Here is a 23,754-nt window from a genome sequence, read left to right as displayed (position 1 = left end):
CCACAATACGACTAGTAATCATCTGTCACCATACAAAGTTATTACAATATTATTGACTATATATACATTACATCCCAGTGTCTTCTTTATTTTATAACTGAAAGTTAATACCTCTAATTCCACTTCATCTTCCCAGCTCCCTCTCCTCTGGTAGTCATTAGTTTGTTCTTCGTAACTATGGGTCTGTTTCTGTTTTGCACGCGCGCGCGCGCGCACACACACACACACACACACACACACGCCCGCCCGCACACTAGACTATTCCTCAGCAATAAAAGAATAAAATCTGGCCATTTGAACAACGTGGGTGGACCTAGAAGACATTATGCTGAGTGAAATAAATCTAACAGAGAAAGACGAATACCATATGATTTCACTTATTCGTGGGATCTACAAAAACTTAAAGAATGAGCAGGGAAAACAAAATGGGAAGTCCAGATTCCTAAGCCTGGTTTACTAGCTCTGGAGTTACCTGGCCCCCGACCGCTGTTCGGACATCTTTCCTCGCCCCCTTCATTGGTTGGCCAGGCTGAAACCTTTCAGTCCCTCTAAACAAACTATGTTTATTCACTTTCTGGTGAAAACACTTTTCCTCTGGTTTTCACCTGGCTAATGGCTACCCACACTTTAGGCTATGGCTGAGCTGTCCCCTCCTCCAGGAAGTCTCCCTAGACCCCAGGCTGGACATCCTGGAGCTCCCTCAGCTCCCCCGTCTCAGCCCAGCCACTCTGAGTTGTCACTCTCTGGGGCCGGAACTCTGTCAAACACCGGGCTGTTAAGTTCCAAGGAGATGGGGGCTGGGGTTGTGTAACTCACAGCTAGGCACTGACAATTCAATTTCCTCATCTGTAAAATGAAGCTAATAATAGCATCCACTTTCTAGAGTTTGGTGAAATAAACGGAAATGGTGCATTAAAATCCTTTAGTATGACGTCTGCTACATATCACTTTCCTGAGACATGACTGGTTTTATTATTAATCATCTTAGGGCGTTCTCTGGTATAGGTGACTCCTTTTCTAGGAAGCCCTGCTGGCCCCGCAGGCGGGATCAGGTGCTCCCTTTGGGCTCCCAGATCCCAGTCCCTGACTACCCTAGGTTGTCACTGGAGATGGATCTGTCTCTCACCCTGAACTGTGAGCCCTGGGAGGCTAGGTCTGTGGCTGTCATGGTCACCTCTGGGCCCTGGTCCTGCTCAGCACAGGGCTGGACACAGACCAGGTGCTGGAAGAAGGTGGTTGAATGAATGAATGAATGAATGAATGGCTTTAGCGATTATTTGATCTCTGATTGTTATATGCTCATTAGCCCGCTTTCTCACTCTGACATATAGAATTTTTTTCTGTGAATACTGAAATTTAGAGAAAACTTACTCATGCAGATGTGTGTGTGTGTGAGAGAGAGAGAGAGAGAGAGAGAGAGAGCGCGCGCATGCTTGGGAGCTTGAGGAAGAGAGAGTACGTGTGTTTTTGAAAGGGAAGAGGTTGCGAGGTGGGTGGGAAGTGGGGAGGGCTGAGGACTTGGGCACGAGAGGGCTGGCTTTTGGAGTTTGTGAACTCTGTGAGGGCAGAGACCATGTCTGTCTTGTGCACGGCTATGTCTCCAGCATCTAGCACAGAGCCAGCCACATAGAAGGTCCACATAGAAGGTGCTCAGGAAGTATTCGTCGGGTGAACCAATGAACTAGACTTCGTTCCAGTAGCCCAGGCATCTTGCTGTGCCTCTATAATTGTGACTCCCAGTATACTTTAGGTAGACTTTGTGAGGGGGTAACGTTTTTCGAAGAGGCAGTAGAGAGAATACGACACACCGCCGAAGAGCAGTGGAAGCAAATGTGGGACTTACTACTCCTCTCTGTTCCAAGCTGTCAGCAGACATCAATAATCGATGCGGGAAGTCCTTCCGTGATAGTAGGACCTGTATCTGTCATACAGTGTGTGCTCAATAAATATTTGATGAATGAGAGAGTTGGGTCGAGTTATTCTAGTTAAACTCCAGCTTGGAGAAGGGTTTGTGACAGAGTCAATGCATCCATTCGGAGCCTTTGCGTTTTCCTAGCGGTGTGGTTTTAGTCTCCCATTCATTCATTTATTCATTCATTCAGTAAACATTTATTGAGCACACACTGTGTGACAGATACAGGTCCTGCTGCCATGAAGCTGAGAGTCTAACGGATGAGAGAACTGTTCAATAATCACACCAATAAATATTTAACGACACATTGTGTCGTTCAGCCAGGGGACTGAATTTATCACAGTGGCCAGGAGCTCTCTCTGAGGAAATCTGCAGTTTATTTTAGTGGGGAAGGAACATCACAGTGATTCTTAGCTGTTCCAAAGGGCATGAGGCAATGTTACAGCCCAGACCAGGGACAGCTAGATACTGGCTAGTGGCCAAGGTAGCTGCAGTGTGTCACCTGTGACTCAGTCAGACTCAGAGCTGCTCCCTTTGTCACCAACCAGGCAGGAGATGACTAACTTCTCCTGTGACAATGGAGGGAAGGAAGTGAAAGTGAGAGGTACAGCAGGAAGTGTCAGGAGGGGAAGAAACTGGTTAAATGTTAGGGACTTACGAGCAAATCTGCACTTTTGAGGAGACCAGCGTGAGGACCCCAGAACAGTCATGGAGCCAGTGATTGACGCATATGGTGCTGGGAGATTTCTTTATTTTTAACAGCGAGGAGTCGGAGTTGCACTGTCTGATGCAATAGCCACTGGTCCCAAGTGGCGTATAAATAAACACTAATCAAAAGTAAATAAAATTAAAATGCAGTTTTTCAGTGACCCTATACAGATTTCAAGAGCTCTGCGGCCATGTGCATTGAACATTGTAGGTGTAGACATTGCTCTCACCAGCGCTGGTCTAAGGCACAGCTTTTGGAATTGGGTGGACTTTAGCTGGCAGCGCACCCAGCTGGCTGGCTTTGGGCAAATCGCTTGCCCTGTCTGAGCCTCATTTTTATCCTCTGTTCATGATCACAATGACATCTATCCTGCATAAGAGGTAGGAGACCATGAGAGAAGGAGAAAGGAGCTCCGGCCTCAGGGAGGGAGCGACAGGGCAGTGGGGTGGCTGCGAACAGAAGTTTCAGGCAGCCTGGCTTGGAGACCAGCTCCACCCCGTGTTACCCACGTGACCCCAGGCGAGTCATTTACTCTCCTTCTGAGCCTTGCCTGTTTGTCTGTGAAATGAGGGCAGATTGTCCTTTCCTCAGTGGGTACGGTGAGGATGGTATAAGGTTTGAATCACACGGGGTACACAGTGCAGTGGCTGGCGCATGGACAGCCCTCAACAGACGAGATTCGAACTCAGGTCTGCCACTCTTATTACTAATCCTAATGACGTGTAGGTGGCTTTCCGTTGGTCACAAAAGCACTGAACGTCCCTCAAATGTGAGGTATTTTCACACGGGAGTTTCATCCGTAATCGTTTCCCTTTTGCCGTCTGCCAAGATTCTCCAGCAGCTCAAATCTGAGTAGTCAATCTGTAAATGGATTTCTGGGGGTTGTGACCACCTTCCTCCCTTCTCTGCATTAGGAAGTTTTTCTTTCTTTTTGAAAAGGAGCAAAATTAGGCTGTATGTGTAGAAGACATATTTTGGGGTGTCTGCCCAGCGTATGAAGCAAAACCTCCCCCTATTATCTGAGCACTGAGCCCCCACAGATAGGGCTAAACTCCTGAGGCTCTAATTGTACAAAATGTCCCTGCTCCCACCCCAGCCACAGTGGAGAGACCAAGGTTGACACTTGACCCAGGTGAGACAATCAGATGCCTTCTCCACGGGTTTTGGAAACAAGGCAGAGGGATTTTGGCTAAGCTGAGCTGTTCCCTCAAACAGCGCTGTCGTGGACTTGAAAGTTACAGGACGGTGTCTTTCTCTGCGTGGAAGAAGAAACACTAAGCGCCCATCTGTAGAGACACACGCACAGAGGGAACCGAGATTCCATGTTCCTGGAGGAGAAGATGACAAGGGTGAGGGACGGGAGGCTGAGAAAAGCAGTGAGAAACTGCCCCGGCCCCAGCACTCCTGCCATTGGTGGTAGGTTGCAAAATATGGCCATGGATTCTTGTGCTCTCATCAAGAGGTGACTGGCTTTGGCCAATAAAATGTGGCAGAAGTTATGATGTGTCAATTCTTAACCTTGGCCCTAAGAGGCATTGTCCCTTCTGCTCTCACTCTTGGAATCCTGCCTCTGTCATGTGGGTCTATGTCCTGGAAAATGAGAGGAGAGTCCAGCTGTCTCAGCTGAGGCTGTCTTAGTCTAGACAGCCCCTAGGCAACCTGCCAACTGGCTGTGATGCATGAGCGAGCCCAGCAGAGACCAGAATGGCCCAGGTGAGCCCAGTCCAAGTTGAGAACTCACAAAATTGGAAGCTAAATAAATGGCTGTTGTTTTCACTCATAAAGTTATGCTTTTTGGTGGGGTTGTTTGTTACACAGCAAGCACTAACCGATATACCCTTGGATTTACAGAAATCTTCCTAGATCCTTACATTAAAATTTTCCTTTTATTTACTATTGAGCCACTCCAATGAATTTCTTTTGCTTATTTAATGAATTATACACTGCTTTTTTTAGGTGGCTTCCAGGAATTGGGTGAGATGGGCAGATAGGGTGTTGGCAGCCAGCAAGAGGAAAAAAAAGTGGTCCCCAGCGCTCTCAACAAGATGGGAACATCCCACAGACAAATGGTCAGGAAAACAGGAGGGCTTCATCATGTTCCTGGCCTCAGCGTTCTCTTTATGCCCTTAATGGCGTCACATCTGAGACTGACAGACAGGTGCCCACACTTCAGCTGCATATCCATATTCTTTGCCTGTCCGTCCTACAATGGAAGACAGAGAAATTAATAATCATAATGATATAATGATACATGTGGCTGACATCTATCGAAGACTCACCATGAGCCAGGTGCTATTTACAGTGCTTTTCTCCCACCAGCTGTAATCTGCACACCTACCCTTTGAGGTCAGTATTACCATGATCCCTGTTTTACAGATGGGGCACAGAGTGGTTAAAGGAATCACCCAAAGTCCCATAAGCCAGTGTATGGCAGAGCGGGGATGAACCTAAGTAGCCTCATTTCAGGGTCTATGGCCTTAACTGCAAACAACAGGGATCTCTCTTGGCCCTTGGTGGGTGTGGCAGACATGTGTGGGGCTCCCACTAGGAGGTTCACGACAGCCACACTTGTCCCCATGACCTCATCTCCAAGGTCGTGGCTGATTGGACGAGGCTGGCTCCTTCTGGTGGACATCAGCATTTTTCCATTGTCTGCGCTAAACGTGTCCTGGCTGAGATGGTGGGGAGGACAGGAAGTGACCCCTCCGGCCCCCTCGTGGAGGCAGGTACTTGGTCTGGGAGTCTGATGAGGATTTCACACCAGCCTGATTTCTTACTCTTCCCCTCTAAGAACAGGTTTTAAAGTTAGATCTGGTTTTGATTCAGCCATTTGTCAGCTGTGTGTCCCTGGGCAAGTTGATGAGCTTCTCTGAACTTTGGTTCTACTCGTTTAGAAAATGAAGACAAGAACAGGACCCATTCTAGAGAGTTGTCGTGACCTGAAGGCTCCCGGGGCTTACAGAGGGCCCGGGAAAAGCCACAGTAATGAAAACGATGCAGTGATCCAGACAGCAGCTTGGCTCTCCCCTCCCCCTGGAAGATTCTATCCAGGACTTGCCTACTGGAGACCTGGCTCTGTCCCTCTCAGCTGGCCCCCTAAGCTTTTCCAAACCATTTCGATTTTCAGATTTCCCTTCCACGGTTTTTAAGCTTCAAAGGCTCATATTGTTAACAGCTGAAAAGAGGCAGTGTAGGCTAAAGGCTAGAACTAGGAATGAAGCAGGATTCTGGGTTCGAATTTCTCCTCCCCAGCTGTGGCTCTGGGGCCATTCACTTCTCTCTAAACCTTAGTTTTCTCCTTGACAAAAATAAGACCTTCATCCCAACCCCACCTCCCTACCTTGTCGAGCTCTTGTGGAGATTAAATAGAATGTTTAGCGGACACAGAATAAATAGGCACTCGATAGGTGGCAAGATATAGTATTATTATATTATAATCATATAATATGAGATTATATGATTATAGTATTATAATAATAGCTAGCACATCTAGATTAAAATATAAGTCAGCTGTAAGGCAGATCCTGTCCCTCCTCTGCTCTAAACCCACATGGCCCCCATTTTACTCAAAAGTCAAGGCCTTACTCGACCCATAAGACCTTACACTGTCTGTCACTCACCTCCTTCCCTCTCTGATCTCATCTCGCTCTTTTTCCCATTCCTCAGGCCACTCCAGCCACATTGGCCTTCTTGTTATTCTTTGAACACGCTGGGCAAGTCTCACCTCAGCGCCTTTGCACTTGCCCTTCCCCACTGCTGGGCGTGCCCTTCCCTACATACCCAGCGGCTCCTTCCCTTCTTTCCTTTGCTCAACATCTTTGCCAAAGTGTCACTTTTTCAGGGAGGCTTTTGCTGATTTAGTTAAATTGTGGCCCATCCCCCCGCCCTGCTCCCCTCCCAGCCTTCCTCCCCTCCTTAGTACTCACTGATCATCCAACATACTATTTATATTTCACTTGGTCATCGTGTAATTTTTAGTTTCTGTGACCGGAACACAAGTTCATGAGGGCAGGGACTTCCCACTGTTAATTCCTAAGATATCCCAAGTGCCTGGCACACAGTGAGCATTCGACAGATACGTGTAGAAGGAATGAATACGGCATTTAGCATATCTCAGGTAGTGCTTTAAATGCTTTAGAAGTAATTGCTCATTCGATCCTCACAACCGCCCTGTGAAGCGGGCGCTATTATTATCATCCGCATTTGGCAGATGGGCAAACCAAGGCGCATCGATGAATGTTTTGTTGAATTGAAGTCTAAGGTTCTTCCTGAGGCCTACGAGGCCCTGCATGTCTATTGACCCCAGCTCTATCTGCCTCTCTTAGCCACACTTAAAAGTCAATGGCCTCACATGGCCCACACCCTCTAGGCCGCTCTATTCTCAGTTTCTCATACTCACCAAGCTATCTCTTAGCCCTCCAGCCCTTGTCCACGCTGTTCTCACTGGCTGGAACAACCTTCTATCATCTTTATTGTCTACCTTCCCTTCTCTTCAGATAGCGTTTTAAATGTTACCTCTTCGGGGAAGCTGTCTCTGACCCTGCCCTTAGGATTATTCATTTCATGTCTATCTGCCCTGATAGACCGGGGATTCTATGGTGGGAGAAACCAACTCTGCCATTCCCTGCTGAATTCACCCTTCTCTGGAAAGTAGTGATGTTGGCAATTTGGACCCGTCACAGAGAAGCAGTAAAGTAATTTTTTTTTTTTTTTTTTAATGCCTACAGCACCTGGTCTTCCTAGGTGGTCTCCCATCTAAGCACTAACATAGCTTCCGAGATCAGACGAGATTGGGCATGTTCAGGGTGGCATGGCTGTAGACAATAAAGTAATTCTTTCTGTTTTTTTTTTTTTTTTTAATGCCTACAACACCTGGTCTTCCTGGGTGGTCTCTCATCCAAGTACTAACCTGGCCCAACACTGCTTAGCTTCCAAGATCAGATGGGATTGGACTTGTTCAGGGTGGCATGGCTGTAGACAGTTAAGTAATTCTTTAAAGTGAAAATGTATGTACAGGAAAAAAAGCAAGCTATATATAGGGTTTGCAGTTTCCACTAAGGGTCTTGGCACACATGCCCCGTGGATAAGGGGGGCTACTGTAATATGGTCTCTGTTATGAATTGAATTGTGTCCCCCCAAATTTATATGTTGAAGCCCTAGCCCCTAGTACCTCAGAATGTGACTACATACATATATGGAGACAGGGCCTTGGAAGAGATAGCTAAGGTAAAATGATGCCATCAGGGTGAGCTCTAATAAAATCTGACTAACGTTCTTATAAAAAGAGAAGTTTAGGACACACAGAAAGACAATAGGAGTGTGCACACAGAGGAAAGACCGTGTGAGGACACAGTGAGAAGAAGTCTATCTGCAGGTCAAAAAGAGAGGCCTCAGACGAAACCAAACATGCTGGCACCTGGATCTTGGACTTCTGGCCTCCAGAACTATGAGAAATAAATTTCTGTTGTTTAAGCCATCTGGTCTATGGTATTATGTTATGGCAGCCCTAACAGACTAATACAGTCTCTAAACTACCTTTTTGGGAGGATGGGTCTGGTTAATTTCAGGGCTTTGTTTTTCTAGTTTGGGTATGAAAGTTCAAGCCCAAAGCTGAATAGCTCATAAAAACAGAGGTGAGTTTGAAGTCTGCCAGTAGAGAACTCTGCCCTTCCCCAAGTGATGATGAACAAATATTTAATGAACATCTGTTGGAAGGTGTGACAGAAGACAAAAAATGGAGAGCGATGTGCAACTCCTCTCTTCAAGAGGTGAGGCCTACTTCCCTCCCATTGAAGCTGGGCCAGTCACGTGACTTGCTTTGGCCAATAAAACACGGCAGAAGTGATGCCATGTCGGTTCTGAGCCTGGGCCTCCTCCATTGCTGACTGAACAAGCCCAAGTTAGCCTACTGGAGGATGAGAGGCTGCGTGGCCCCAGCTGCCAGCCATGTCACTGCCAGACACATGAAGGAGGCCACCCCGGACTGGTGCCCAGGCACTCCCTGGCTGACCACAGACTCATGAATGAGACCAGGAGAACTGTTTAGTAGAATCGTGAGCTAAAGAAATGGTTGCTATTTTAAATTTTGGGGTGGTTTTTAGGGAGCAATTGATTACCGGCACTGAATGGGTTCTGATGGGCCCTGCCAACTGAGAAATCAGTCCCTCCTGCTGTGGAGCCCCTAGAATGCTGTTCCCTCTCTTTTTCTAGCTGTGATTCAAGTTTCAGCTCAAGCATGCCCTCTCCTGAGGTCTCCCCTGATCCTCAGGTGTGCTCGGTAATAGAAAACACAATGTTTGGGCAGGAACTCAAACTGACCTGATGGGGTAAGGGAAGTTCTTGTCACAAAGTGACAAGAATAAAAGTTTATACCTGAGTACTTACTCAAGGCTTTGTTTTCCTATCTTGATGGAAAAAATTTGCATTCTTATGCTTTTATGCAACGAAGAGCACAGGGATGCAATTTGCATAGCTGATGTCATACTCTTCTGAGCCCCTATTTTGATTTTGACAACTTTGATAGGTCATCTCCTGGCCACCGCATTCCCAGCTTCAGACCTGAGCCCTCCGGGTCTCCCTCCCCCCACCCCATTTCTGCCCCATCGACTCTGGGTCCTCACTGTCTGGGACAGGTGTGTTTTCCCTCTGGACTGCGAGCCCCAAGAGGGCAGGCCTGGGGCTGTCTTGGTCACTACTGTGTCCTTAGGACCACCCAGTACAGGCTGGGTGCAGAGCAGTGTTTATTAAATAAGTGACCAGAGTGGCAGATTTCAGGTCTGGAGTCCTCATTCTGAGACCAAGTTCTGACTCTGACACAGCCACAGGTACCTGGTAAATCAGGGAGCGTCCCCAAGACATTTTTTTTTTTTTTCTAACACCTACAGCACCTGGTATTCCTAGGTGGTCTCCCATCCAAATACTAACTAGGCCCGACCCTGCTTACCTTCCAAGATCAGTCGAGATCAGGAACGTTCAGTGTGGCGTGACTGTAAACATCCCAAGACATCTTAAGAAGAAGACCTGACATCTTAGCAACTCTCACTCCAGCTGATGTAGAATCATGGTTTCATTTGTAGACTCTGAGGTTGCTAGGCCTGGGTGCATAACCCTGACTCTACCACTTATTATTTCTGGGTGCTGAGCCTTAGTTTCTATACTTTCCAAGGAGGGGTTGACAGTAACCATTTCCCAGGAGTGCCTGAGATTCAATGAGGTTATGAATTTTCAGGGCTAAGGACAGTCTAACTGGTATTTCATACATAAACTAAACTATATTAATAAATATTAATAAATTTATAGTATGTAATTCTGTATTAGAATAAAATTATATATATGTATGTTATTTTAATTGTATAATAAGTAATTACATATAATTATATATCATATGAATTATATAACATAGAATTATATATCACAATATAACTACAATTACATATTTATACATAGTAATATTATAATTACATATCAAATTTATAATTTTATAACAAACATACACAATATGAATAAATAAAATATAAATTATATTAATTAATATAAATATGTTTTGCATACTTAAAATGTATTTCTATCTATTATTTATATATTTATATAAATATATATATTTAGGCATGCCAGATGAAGGTTGGAATTTCAGAGCTAGAACCATAGAGATGATTCCAGAACTTTTACTTACTTTACAGGACCGTGCTTATCTTATTTCATCTTTAATCGTCAACCAAATGAGAAAAAGTTTCTATTCAATTTTTCCCAGTTTTAGTCCAAGGACACTGGCTGTCACTGTGTGTGTGTGTGTGTGTGTGTGTGTGTGTGTGTGTGTGTAGAGAGAGAGAGAGAGAGAGGGATATATTTTTATATATATTCATTCCAGAATGTTGACCTTGACTCCTCCCATTGCCTCAATATCTCCACGGAGGTCCAAGAGATTGAAAACTAAACGGCAGATGCTAAGAACCCCACACTCCTAGCTGAGCTCCCACACACAGGCCTCCCCTGTCACACTGGTCGCGCCAGCAGCGGGCCGCACCTCTCCCCACCCCAAGCCCTGGGAGGGGAAGGCCAGGAGCAGGGGCTTCCTGGGGTTGTGCTAAGGGTGAGGGTGGGGCTTTTCTCCTCATTAGACCAAGTGAGGGCGCTCACTTAGCAACCTCTTGGAGAACTAGAGAAGGGTCCCCTGGACTTTGGGAGGAACTTAGACCTGAAAGTCTCCAGGTAACGAATGTAGTGGGAGAGGCATCCGCCACTGGCTCGTGGGAAATGCATGGATATTCTTGTTGTTCCCCCAAAAGCTTGAGGTGCAGGCTTCTGAAGGGATCCAGCTGGAGGCCATCCTGGCAAAGACCCTCGTGGGAGAGGGCCTGCCGACGGGTGACCTTGACTGAAAGAGGCTGTAGCGGGCCGGGAAATGGCAGCCTCCAGTGGACTCCCTTCATGGAAGCCTTGGGAACACACTCTCCAGTGATGAGGGTCCCCAAAGTACCCCGTCCCCCCACAAGAGAGAGCTGGCAACCTCGTCTCAGCCATAGAGAACACCTGTCCCTTACAACCACAGCAGCGGAGGAGACGGAGACGGAGACGCTTTCCCGCCCCCTTCCCTTCCTTCCTCCCGCCTGCGCATGGCCCTGAGGGGCCAAAGACGGCAGCTCTAGGATGGGAGGAAGGACACAAAAAGAGTAGAGAGAGGCCCACCGTGTCGCACAGTGTCCTCACTTCAGTCTGACACAGGCCTGACTAGGGATGAGGCGACTTTTTAAATTGGGTGGAGTTCAGGATTTTGAAAATACACAGAACTGGAATTTTCAAGGTCTGGAAAAGGCAGATGTGTGTGGTCTCTGTAATCCAGACCATCTGGGTTTAAATCTGCCTTCTGCCACTTGCAAGCTGTGTGGCCTGGGGACGCACATGACCTGTCTGTGCCTCAGTTCCCCCTTCCATGAAATGGGGATCATTTAGTCCTTGCTTCACAGGATTAAGAATTAAATTAAATGTTACCATGTGAAAACTCTTAGAACAGGCTGGGATGTAGAAGTACACGGTCACAATAACTTCTTTATATTAGTATTGTTATTACTTTATTATTGTTAACGGTACTGTTTAAAAATTATGATTAGATGTGGATAGCTGAGGTGAGACAGGGTTCGCTGGAGCAAAGGGGCTGGACTGGGGTTCTGAATTCTGGTTCTGTCCTCGCGGGCCCTGCAATCTTGGGCAGACGGCTCCGCCCCTCTCCGAGCCTCACATTTTCTTTTGTAAAAGGGTCAGTAGCGGGGGTGCCTGTGCTGCGTGGTCTTTGCACTGACCAGAGTCGGAACTCCGAGTGGGGAGAGTCTGATTTGGATAAAGACTCTCCCGGGGGTCTCCTCTCCTTGTTTCCCACGCACCTGTTAGGAGCAATCTCTCCCAGGTAGAGCCGACGACCAGAGGACACCTCATACCGTGTTCTTTTCAAAGGCCACAGTGAGGAAGTTGTCCTGTCAGGAGTGGAACCTCCTAGATTGCAATCAACTACACAGCCTTGGCCCCGCCCAGGCCCCGCCCATCTCCGGCCCCGCCCATCTCTAGCCACAGTCCCTGCGATCCCTGCCCAGGCTGCAGCTGTTGGCTGGGGAGCCGCCTCTAGGCCTGGGCTCTTCTCTAGAAGGCGTTGGTAGTAGTGATAGGTGGGAAGCAGGTTGAGGCAGGGATCATGGAGAAAGGGCTCTGGGCTTTTGCTCTCCTCCGTCTTTGAACCGTTCTCCCACTCCCGGATCTCCAGTTAGGGAGAACGATAGAGATGGAGGGCGGGGAAGAATTGTCACCCCTCATCAGAGATGAGGAATGGCCAAAGATCATCAGGTAGGAAGTGGCTCACCTCCTGCTGGCCTCCTGGCTTTGCTGCAGGCTCTGTGACCATCATCTCTGAGCCTCAGTTTTTCTCCTTTGTAAAATGGGGATGTTAATACTAGTGCCAACCCCTGAGTGAGAGGGGCCCATAGACGTGAGGTGCTCAGCAGAGTGCCTGACAGATAGTGGGTGCTCAATGAATGGCGGTAGCAATTAAAATAAAATGCCAATTATTGTAATTGGTCTCCAGGGTGTCCTGGAGGCGTGTTCAGAAGCCCTATCTCAGGGCGTAGCTTATACTATATCCTGAATTTTGGATTCTGGATATAGTGGCTGGAAGGATAAGCCACAAAATCTCCTTTCTCTCACCCTTTCACCCTCCAAGTCCACTCTTTCCTCCTCAAATTAATAATCATATTGCTCGAACTAATAGCTGGTGTTTATTGAACACTTACCATATGCCAAGCGATAGCCCTATTCACAGCTGTTTTCTAATTGATCCTCATAGCAACCTTGAGGGATCCATATAATCATTCTTATTTTGCAGTGGCGCACAGATACTCAGTAACTCACCTAACATCGCACAGCTATTCACAGCGGCTTTTGTCCGTTCTCGGAGGAGGCCACCTCAGGGCCTTAGCACTTGCTGCTTCCTCTTCTTAGAGCTTTACACAAATCATCCATGGCTGACTGCATCTCATTATTTCCATTTCAAAGTTAGCATTGACTTCTTGAAAAGGCTTTCCCTAAGGCCTGCTGCAAGCCAGGCCCCCGGATCCTCTCCAGCAAGACACACTTTTATTTTCTTTACAATATTTGTTACTATTCAAAATTATTTCTTTCTTTGTCCACTTGTTTATTATGACTCCCCTCCTCCATGCCCACCTTCCTAACTAGAATGTCACATCCAAGAAGATAGGGATTTTGTCGATTCACAGCTATATTCTCAGTGTCCAGAACTGTTAAATAAATGTTTTTCTAGTGAGTAAATAAGTTAGTGAGTTAGCGAGCATAATGAGAGTCTTGGGATTTGAATATAGATCTGTCTGACTCAGAAACTCCTGCTTTTTTCTCCCAGGGAATTTAAGGTTCCCCGCTGGGGGGCAAATTTTCTTCCATGGGTCTCTAAAAACAGTATTTATCAAGTGAGTGGTATGTCTTTATTTCTTAATGGGCATTAGTAGTGCTTCCTCTTTTATGATGTTTCTGAAAGCCTCTTCTGGAGCAATTAGCCAGACTAGAGGACCGAGATGAGTGATAAACTATTATTTGCAAGACAATTAATAACCATCATAATTGGGTGAGGGCTGGACATGTGACCCAAGCCTGGCCTATCAGAGCATTTTAACCCCATGGCCCAGTGATTGCTTGAGAGCTGGCATAAGACCCAAAGCAGGCCAAGGAGGAGTGAAGTGAAATGTTATTGGAACTCTGGGGGATAAAGTATTTTCTTTCGGCTGGGTTTGCTAAATTGAAGGGATCTAAGGGTAGAGCCGCTGTAGGCCCTTTTTCTAGCATGAGTTGAGAAGTTGCCTAAAAATGAGGGCAACATATAGGAAAGGTAGCCAGTAGATGGACAGAGATAGCCGATGACGTCATTTAAACACTTTGATCCAGCTGTGCCTGAAGCTGGAACAATCCTTCAGATTTTGCATTATGTGAGTCCTCATATTCCCATTGATCTTCCTGGGACAGTTTGACTTGGGATTCAGTCACTTGCCTGCAAAAGAACTTTGATTGCAAGGAAAGGTGAAAAACAATTTCAAGAGCACAAGACTTGGGATGTAGCTGAGACTGAAGATGGGTAAAGGAAGCTCCCTGTGCAGAAAACGGTCAAACTGACCCTGGGGGAAGAGGATTCAGCAGGTCAGTGTTTTCCAAACCTCAGGGTTTCTCATACCACATCATAATTCCTTTTATGTCCACACCCCGCCTACACTTTTATTTACTTAATATTTTTCTTTGAAACGACTCGTCTAAAATAAGCTTGACTTCATTTTTAAACAATAATATCTACAAAATTATATGCTTATATGCTAATTATATTAATGCAGATAAAACCACAAAAATAATGATGAAATTAAAACATCTGCCTACATAACCGTGCAAAATTTTTTAGTGTGTTACCAAGAGAATATGAGACCCATTCTGTCACACGACAATGTGAAGACTACTGAACTGTACCTTAAAAATGATTAAGATGGTAAAGCAAGTTATGAGGGTTTTTTTTTTTTACCACAATTAAACTTTTAAAAAATTACTTAAAAAAAGAGAGAGATGACCAGAGCAATTATGTACATAGCTTGCCTTTACAGTCCAAACAAGGTAGGATGGAGTTGAAATAAACCCATGCTTATACTTCAAGAAATAGCTAAGTTATATGTGTAGAAATCATAACAAATCATCATCAAGTCCATAGATAACTTGGGGAAGGGACTGACTACTTATAGGAAGGAAAAATGCAAGTGGCAGATCTCTAATTAAGTCACTTCTCTTTCATTAGGGTTAGATGGCTTACCCAACTGAGCAAGTTTAACATTCCCTAGTGATGTTGTGCGGATAAGATGTAGCCCCTGAAATTATGCGACTAGAAGGGCACTTCACCTCTATGGCATTTTCCCCAAAATGCTGAACCCCAGTCTAAGTATGAGAAAAACTCATACAAACCCTAATTGAGGGACTATTTACAAAATACCTGTATTCTTCAAAATACAGTATTCCTCAAAACTGTCACAGCTGTGAAAAACAAAGTTAAGACTGAGAAACCATCCCAAAAGAGATACATGAATAAGGTTAAATAAATTGTTCAAGGTCACATCCATGTAAGTCAATCCACCCAAAGCCAGCCTCACTTCCTTCCTCCCATTCTCAATGAGTTTTCTGAGGCTCAAGGTCAGTCCTGTTTTCTTGGCTCATTGAGTCCTTGCTGAGTTATTCAATTCTGTTTGCGTGTGTGTGTGTGTGTGTGTGTGTGTGTGTGTGTGTGTGCGCGCGCGCGCACGCGCACATGTAAGGTGATGGTATGTTGGAGGGAACTGTAAAGCACATTTTATTAATACAGGTAACAGGACAAATAGCCAGTGTTGGGTGGCTCTAGACAAAGCTGAATTGTGAAAAGCAGCTTGAAGGCCAAAAGGACTCCCTGTACCCCTAGGGGCTAAGTTTGGATGGGGGAAGATTTACCCCATGTGTTTCACTTTTCTATGGAAGGACATCCCTGTCATCCATCCAAGGGACCCCCAGCTCCTTCTAGGGCGCTTGCAAATATCTGCCTACATTTGGTTGTCACATGCCTGAGGATGGAAGAGTACTGACATTTATTGGGCTAAGCATCCTGCGGACTGTCCCATAAAACAGAAACTCGTCTCACCTGAAAGCCAATAGTGCCCCAGTTAGAAATCTGGAGTTGAAGTAAGGCTTCTGGCTTTTGTCCCTATCTCCCTGTTATGAGATTAATAAGTCCGGGAGAGGAAATTAAGCTTCTGTGGCTCAGATTTTTTCTCTCTGTTCTTAGTTCTGCCTGTCTCCAGAAACAGTATGTTTGGTTTGCCCCCTCCTCCCCTATATAAAGAGGCTACTGGAGGTAAGTTTATATGGAAGAAAACTAGTGGTATCCCCAATCCTGATGTTAGCCCCCTCTTTCTAAAAGTTTTAGCTAGGTACATAGTTGTGTGAAATAAAGACTACATTTCCCAGCTTCCCTTGTAGCAAATGTGCCCATGTGGCTAGTCCCAATGGGATGTGAGCAGAAGTGTGGTTTGGGGTCATGCCTAAAGAAGAGGGCTTCCCTTTCTTGTTTCCTCTTTCTTCAGACGAGAGTTGGGATGTTAGAGTGGTATCTTGGACCGTGGGGACAAGTGTAACGCTATATAGGAAGGAGGCTGAGAATAGGATGGAAGAGCCCAGGTTCTTGACACCTTCACAGAGCAGAGCTGCACACTAGCTTGCACAGTTACAGCAGAGAAAAATACATTTCTATGCAATTTAAGCTTTTGTTATTTTGAATCTGTCACACAAAGCTAAATTTATATCCTAAATTCAGCTGCTTAGTTTAGAGGCAGCAGAAAGGAGGATGGTAATGGCAAACCCATTGGGCCACACAGCTCAGCCATGTTCCCTGTTATTGTTTATTGTTCAGGTAAAAAGCCAACGTGTTGTTCGCTCTCTCCCTTACTCCTGCATCTTTCTCTAACTGGTCTTACCTTCAGGCCAGGATGAAAGGTATTCACTGAGAACTTAAATCTCTACTCAGTTGCTGGGAGAAAAGGAGGTGCAAATAACCAAGAGGTTATCTGGACCTTCTCAAAAGCAGACCCTACTGACCCAGGGGAAAGACCACGTGTGGATTTCCCCTGGGATGTAGGACGCTGAAGAGAAAATGTCCCAGGGATTTTAGAGTGTGGATTCGTTTGCTCATCATCCAAGCCTTCCTCCTTCTGGTGTGCGTTCCTGTAATGCAGAGTCTGGGAAGTTGCGTCTATACCTCCTCACTTCCCTTGAAGCTAGGGTTTGGCAAACCTGACGTACTCGCACGCACGAGATTTGGAAAGTGGAAGTGAAACGGTGGCTGTGCGTATACTAATTTACTAATTTTGGTACATAGAGTCGTGGAGAGGCTGGTCTTTCCCTGGGATGGGCCGTCCCCTTCAGCCTCTCAGAATTTGAACTAGCCCAATCCTAGATCAAATCAGGCTAAATAGTAGCTAAAAGTAAGCTAAAACTACACTTCTTCACTTCCCTGGAATTAGGGGTCAAGAATATAGAAAAACACAAGAGCAATAGCACTTCCCAAGTGAGAGCAATTTTTTTTACCTTGCTGTTTTCAGCCATAGCCCATATGTCAATGGTAGGAAAAACATTAAGTTATATGAGAAAAAAATATTATTCACTCAAATAAAAAGATCCAGTGGAGTCATGGATGTTCTTTTTAGCTCCGTGAGGGTGGGAGAAGAGAAAAATGCCAATGGAAACTCAGAATACTTTGTGCTTTTCAAGAAAAAGGGTGTCAGTACAGATGGTAATACCAGGTTGTATTATTAATTAAAACAAGTACAGGTTGGAGACTGAACTGTGTATGTCCACACAACTTCATATGTTGAAACGCTGGTTCCCAGTGCAACTGCGTTTGGAAATAAAACCTTTAAAAGAGGTAGTTGAGGTTAAATGAAATCATAAGTCCCTGATCTAACAGGACTGGTTTCCATATAAGAAAAAGAAGAGACCAGGGATGCTGGCACAGGGAGAAAAGGTCGTGTGATGAAACAGAGATGTCACCCATCTGCAAGCCAAAGAGAAAGGCCTCAGGAGAAGCCAATTCTGCCAGCACCTTGATCTTGGGCTTCCAGCCTCTAGAACTATGAGAAAATAAATTGTATTTTATTAAGCTATCGATTCTGTAGTATTTGGCATGGCACCCCCTGAAAAACAAATACAGGAGGTTAAAGGTAGCCCAGTGGTTTCTGCTCCCAGCTCCCAAATCCTCCTCCCTAGAGAGTTGGTTAAAAGTCTAACAAGTCAAGCCCGATCACGTCTGATCTTGGAAGCTAAGCAGGCTTGGGCCTGGTTAGTACTTGGATGGGAGACCACCTGGGAAGACCAGGTGCGGTACGTGTAAAAAAAAAAAAAGGGCTTGTAAGCTGACAAGGTCCTTGCAATCTGTGAGGTCAACCAAGGGTTGCCTTGCCCCCCAAAAAAGTCTAACAAGTGTGGCCAAGGGACTAATTAGTTCTAATAGTTTAGAATGTGCCGCCCTGGAACCAGGCACCCTCTGCTCTTTTAGAGGCTCAGAGAGGTCTCCACCTGCTCTCCCTGTCCCTCCATCTCTAGTCCATCCTCCACTTGCCACTGAACTCTTCTTGTGGCTTGGCTATGACCCTGTCATTTGGGCTATAACGGTATCAATTGGTGATTACAGATGACCCTCGAACAACATAGGTTTGATCTGCGTGGGTCCACTTACATATGGTTTTTAAAAATTAAATACCTACATTACTGTAACTATTTTCTCTCCCTTTTGATTTTCTTAACATTTTCTTACTCTAGCTTACTCTCTTGTAAGAATACGGTAAATAAAATATATGTTAATTGACTATTTATGTTAGAGGTAAGGCTTATGTTCAACATTTGGCTATTAGTAGTTAAGTTTTTGCGGAGTCAGAAATTATACATGGATTTTTGGGGTCCATGCCCCTAACCCCCACATTGTGCTAGGGTCAGCTGTATTCCGCCCCATCCTGCTCCACCTTGACGCACTCTTCTCTGGAAGCTGATACAGGGAGATACACCCATTCGATCTAATTCTTATACTCCCTCTTCTCAACGCGTGAGAATGTATGTGAGCCAGTGTGCCACTGCCTTGCATGACTCTGTGGGATGTGCTCTATATGAATGGTGCCTGCTGGTGGTGGAGATGTGTGTTTTTCCTGAGGACTATGGCGGGATGGGTATTTGTCCAGAAAAGGGTGGTGGGGCTCGGGCTTCTGTCTCTGGGGGTTGTAGTAGATCAGGGCTCCACCCATTCATAGCTCCAAAGGATCATAAGTAAGTACTCACTGTGGCTGTCACATGAGAAGAACAGATTAGACCTTGCCCTGGATGGAGTTGGGGTGGTTTCCTCTGTAGATAAGAAAAACAAAGCTGGGCTCTAACAGGAGATTGACAGCTCCTTGGCCTTGTGCCTGCTCCCTAGGCCACTGCCTGCCCTAGGTGAGCTACATCCATTGGTCCACTGTTGATAGTTTCTTTTTAGCGGAATTAGTTCTCCAAATGTCCGTCAGGAAACTTCTCAGTTTAGTGAACCTCAGGGTCTGAAGGTTCAGGCTGCCTCCGTCTCTGCAGAAGGAATATTTTGGAAGAAATCCCTCTTTCTTCCTTGGTAATACAAACCTTGATTTTCAAAAGGACACATTGCAGCCCAACAAAAATTACGTTGTCTTTGTCCCCCCGAGCTAAGTGTGGGTACTGAACTGCATTTCGGCCAGTAGATACAAGTAGTAGCATTGTATGAGACTTCCAGGAATCGGCCTTAAAGAGTTTTTCTAACTCCTTCCTTTTTACTACTACCTGGAATGTGGGTGTGATGGCTGGAGCTTCAGCAGGAATATTGGATCACAAAAGACGCACCAGAGAGCGATAACATGAAAGAGGCTGCCGCATTAGCCCTGGCTACCCTAACTCCAGACTTCATTTACGTAAAAACAAATTAAACTTCTTTTTTGTTTAGCTATTTGGTTTTGAGTTTTTCCGTTACTTGCAGCTAAACCTAGTCTTGACAAAATGCTTTCTCAGGAAGGAGAAATGCAAGGTGCACTCTGTCAAGGCAGGTGTATCTTTTAAAGTTCTTTTGGGTCCACATGGCAGGACCCCGACTTGAAGTAGTTGAAGAGAAAAGAGAAGTTTGTTGTAAGGGAATTCAAATTTAGGAGCGGGGTTGTACCTCAGGGACACGGAACCAGGAGCTCAAAGTCGCACAGGGTTTTAAATCACTTTTTAAAATCTGTCTTTTTCATATCTGCCTCTCTCACTCAGTCTTTTCTTGCAGACCGCTTTCTCCAGAGTCCAGAATATGGCTTCTTATAGCCCCAAGTTGCCCTCTCACAGTTTGAGGGAGACAGATTCCCTCAGGCTCCCCCTGACTGAATCCTGAGTGAGCACAGATGCAGTCCCTCATTTCAGCAGGGACAATGGGGTGCTGGAGGGCCTCTGCCCCCAGGGCTCTGACCACCTGGGAGGGTCTGAACTTCCAGGGCTTTGAATGTCCTGATCTATACCCTCTGTGACCTGTGGTATCTATCTCCCCTCCTCCCTATGCTCAGCCTTTAGGTCTGGGGTTCCTAGAAAGTTGAACAATGTGAGGAAATGCAGATGACCTAATGTGACTGGAATAAAGGCATGATAAAACTCTCTGAAACCACCAGCAGTGATCTGATTTGAATTGAGAGTGGAGGGTGGAGCCTGTGAGCTTGAGGAGGAAGATGTTTATGTGGCCCGTTAGTGGCATAGCCCCTGCCCTAGGTCTGCATTTACTCCTCCTCTTCCCCAGCTGGAGGAAGAAGTTCAAGTGCCTCCTCTTCAGAAAGCCCTCCCCACCTCCCAGTGTTCCCAGCGCTCCTCTCCCTTCTCCGCTATTTCTGCATGTGTTCAGCCATTTACTTACTTGCTATGTTCCTTGGCTGCTCTACCCCACATATCACCTTCCTGCGGGCAGGGACTCTGTCTTGTTCACTGCCGCAGTTCAGCACCCAGCACAGTGCCCAGCATGAAGTAGGTGCTCAGGAGCTGTGAATGGATAGTCCTAACCGGTAAACCAACTGCCAAGCAGTCCGAAGCCCCACCCAGATCTCCCTCATCTACCCCAAACACAGCCCGTTCCTCCTCCTGGTAACGACAGCCTCCCCACCACCAACTCCAGTGACCTCCCCAGACGTACTCCCAGCCTAGCCGCTGCCTGGTCTGTGCTCCTCGCTCTTTGGTTAATACTTCCATGAAGGCATATTGTTCACACTCTAAAAAAAGCAAACTACAGAGCCGCCTTCTGGGGTAAAGTCAGGCCTACGGAATATGCACACACCCTCCAGGGGCTCGGACTTCCATGTTGTGGGCTGACATCTTTTCCGCTTCTCTCACAGCCTTGGCGTTGGGCAGGTCGCTTTGTGCAAATGAACTTGCTTCTTCCACCAGTGACACCTACCTCACTGTGTTGTGGGAACTCAGTGACTCAGGGCATGTAAATTCCCTGACACAGAGGAAAAATTTATTAAAAGTCAGTTTCCTCCATGTCGGGGAACATCTAGATGTGTCAGGCCTGGCATTTGTGTCTGGGAAATTTATGGTCCAATAAAGGAGATAGGACCGATGCTGTCAGGGCCATAGGGAGGGGGAAATGATGTTTCGGGAATTCCCAGGGGGTTGCTTCCTGCTTGGTGTAGAAAGGCGGGTCAGTCTTTGTTCATTTGTTCATTCATTCATTCATTCATTCATTCATTCATTCTTAGTTCATTCACCATTCAACTGCGAAGTGTCAACTAATGTTTTTTTGATGTGGTATTAATAGTGCCTAAATCAGTATTACTTTAAGTGTGATCTATGATCACCTTCACTTTATTTTTCTTTTGTACTTTTAAAATAATTTGTAATTAACTCGAGTTCCCTAAAGTTTCTTTGGCAGCTCCCTACCCTAACTAGTATTTTCTATAAAACGTTCAAGGCCACTTCCAAATTTGGATAAGATTGTACTAAACCAAATTCATGAATCATTTTAGAAGATTCAAACACAAAACCGATTTTATATTATATTGCAAATTGCTGATGTTGAATATTGCTTAAAAGCGTTTAAAATGAAATTTCTACAGAACTTAAATCATCAAAATATTTTTTAGGCTTTGTGCACATTTAAAAATAAATAAATTTATTTATTTCACCCATTCCCCTCACCCTCCTCCTCTTTGGCAACCATCGGTTTGCTCTCTGTACCTATGGGTCTGTTTCTGCTTTGTTCTGTTTTTTAGATTCCGCATATAAGTGAAATTATGTGGTATTCATCTTTGTCTATTTCACTTAGCATAATACTCTCTAGGTCCACGTTGTCACAAATGCTAAAATTTCATTCTTTTTTTTTTTTTTTAATTGCTTAGTGCTATTCCATTATACCACATCTTGTTTACCCAAGTCATCTATCAATGGACATTTAGGTTGCTTCCATATCTTGGCTATTGTACATAATGCTGCAGTGAACATAGGGATGCATATATCTTTTCAAATTAGTTTTTTTGTTTCATTTGGATCAACACCCAGAAGTGAAATTACTGAGTCATATGGTGATTGTCTTTAATTTTTTGAGGAATTTGCACACTGTTTTCCATAGCAGCTGCACCAATTTACATTCTCACCAGCCATTCACGAGGGTCCCCGGCACTTGTTATTTGTTGATTTTTTGATGGTAGCCATTCTGACAAGTGTGAGATGATGCCTCATGTGGTCAGCTGACTTTTACCTGGCCGGGGTTCTTGGGGAGGGAGAGGAGAGGCACCTTGTGGAGGGAACCAGTGGTCAATGTCGAGGGGGCAGGAGCCACACCTGGAGGGGTAACATCAGGTCATCTCCACAAGGAATGATGACTTTTCTTTTTTCTTTTTTTTCTTTTTCCTTTTTTTAACTCCTACCACACCTGGTATTCTGAGGTGGTCTCCCATCCAAATACTAACCAGGCCCGAACCTGCTTAGCTTCTGAGATCAGACGAGATCGGGGGCATTCAGGGCGGCATGGCTGTAAACTAGGAGTACTGCCTTTTTCACTGCTGACCTGAGAAACTCACCGTCCCTTTCTTTTGCCTAAACCCCTTCTGTGGCCTGTCTGTGCCACTGAATTAGAATCGGATTTGTTCGTCCCCCTGTGACCTCAGATCGAATACAATCCTTGCTCCTTCCACACCAGCACTCAGGGCACTCACCACCTCATTTCCTGTGTTTCATTCAAATGGATTCTGTTCTTTCCTGCCTCTGGGTCCAGTTCCCACCCCTCCTCCAGGTCTGCCTGAACGTGACTTCGATTAACCTGGACACTTTCTTTGCTACAGCGTGATGAGAGTCAGAGCCGGCGCTCTGCTCCGAAACTTCTGTTTTCACGCCTGTCCCCGTTCTCACGAGTGTTTTCTGGGCGGTTAGTTTCCTTACCACAACCCCACGAGATTTGAAGGTAGGACAATCTTGAGGGTAGGATCCTAGTCATTTTGTTCCCTAAATGTGTCAAGTGGTGTCATGGGGGGACAGGGGCCAATATGGACACAAAGAAATGAGTCTGGGAGTTTGGAGTTTCACTGAGCCTTCGACAGAAGCAGAATTGCATGTTTCCACTTGTTTTGTGTCGATTGGCACTATTACATCTTCTTCTAACAAAAATAAGCCCCCCCCCCCGTGTCATCATTACCGTGTTCCCCTGTACACCTGGCCCTTTTGACAGGTCTGTGCTCCTAGAATTGGGTGCTCGGGACTCCAGCTGCGATGTTGACTTGGAGACTTCAAACCAGCACCTCCCAGACATGCGTCGCCTGGCCACACAGCGTTTGAAAAATAATTTCAATTAGCCATCAACATTTACAAATGCAAAGATTGTGCAAAAAAGTCTGGATTTCCGCATTCTCTTGAAAAACAGAGAGACCGGCCAAGCGGCCCATGTCCCTGCGCAGCAGCCAGTGTGCTTGTCTCCTCCGTACGCGCCTCCTGGTCCTCCTGGCCCTCTGTCCTCTCTGTGCTGTGTCAGTGAGGTTCTTGTCTTCTGGCTTCTGGTTGGACACAGCCATTGGATGTGTCTTTGAGA

General features: G+C 45.7%; 3 pseudogenes; all 3 read right to left on the bottom strand.

Moving 5' to 3' along the window:
* Window positions 1–7,481: 7,481 nt before the first annotated feature.
* LOC118611575 lies at window positions 7,482–7,600 on the bottom strand (annotated as a pseudogene).
* Window positions 7,601–9,496: 1,896 nt separating this feature from the next.
* LOC118611871 lies at window positions 9,497–9,615 on the bottom strand (annotated as a pseudogene).
* A 12,978-nt stretch (window positions 9,616–22,593) lies between these two features.
* On the bottom strand, window positions 22,594–22,712 carry LOC118611740 (annotated as a pseudogene).
* Window positions 22,713–23,754: the final 1,042 nt, after the last annotated feature.

This window comes from Rousettus aegyptiacus, unplaced genomic scaffold, assembly GCF_014176215.1.
Source record: "Rousettus aegyptiacus isolate mRouAeg1 unplaced genomic scaffold, mRouAeg1.p scaffold_m13_p_14, whole genome shotgun sequence".
NCBI classification, from domain to species: domain Eukaryota; kingdom Metazoa; phylum Chordata; class Mammalia; order Chiroptera; family Pteropodidae; genus Rousettus; species Rousettus aegyptiacus.
The sequence above is the reverse complement of the archived record's forward strand: the minus strand, read 5'-3'. Positions and strand labels throughout refer to the sequence as shown.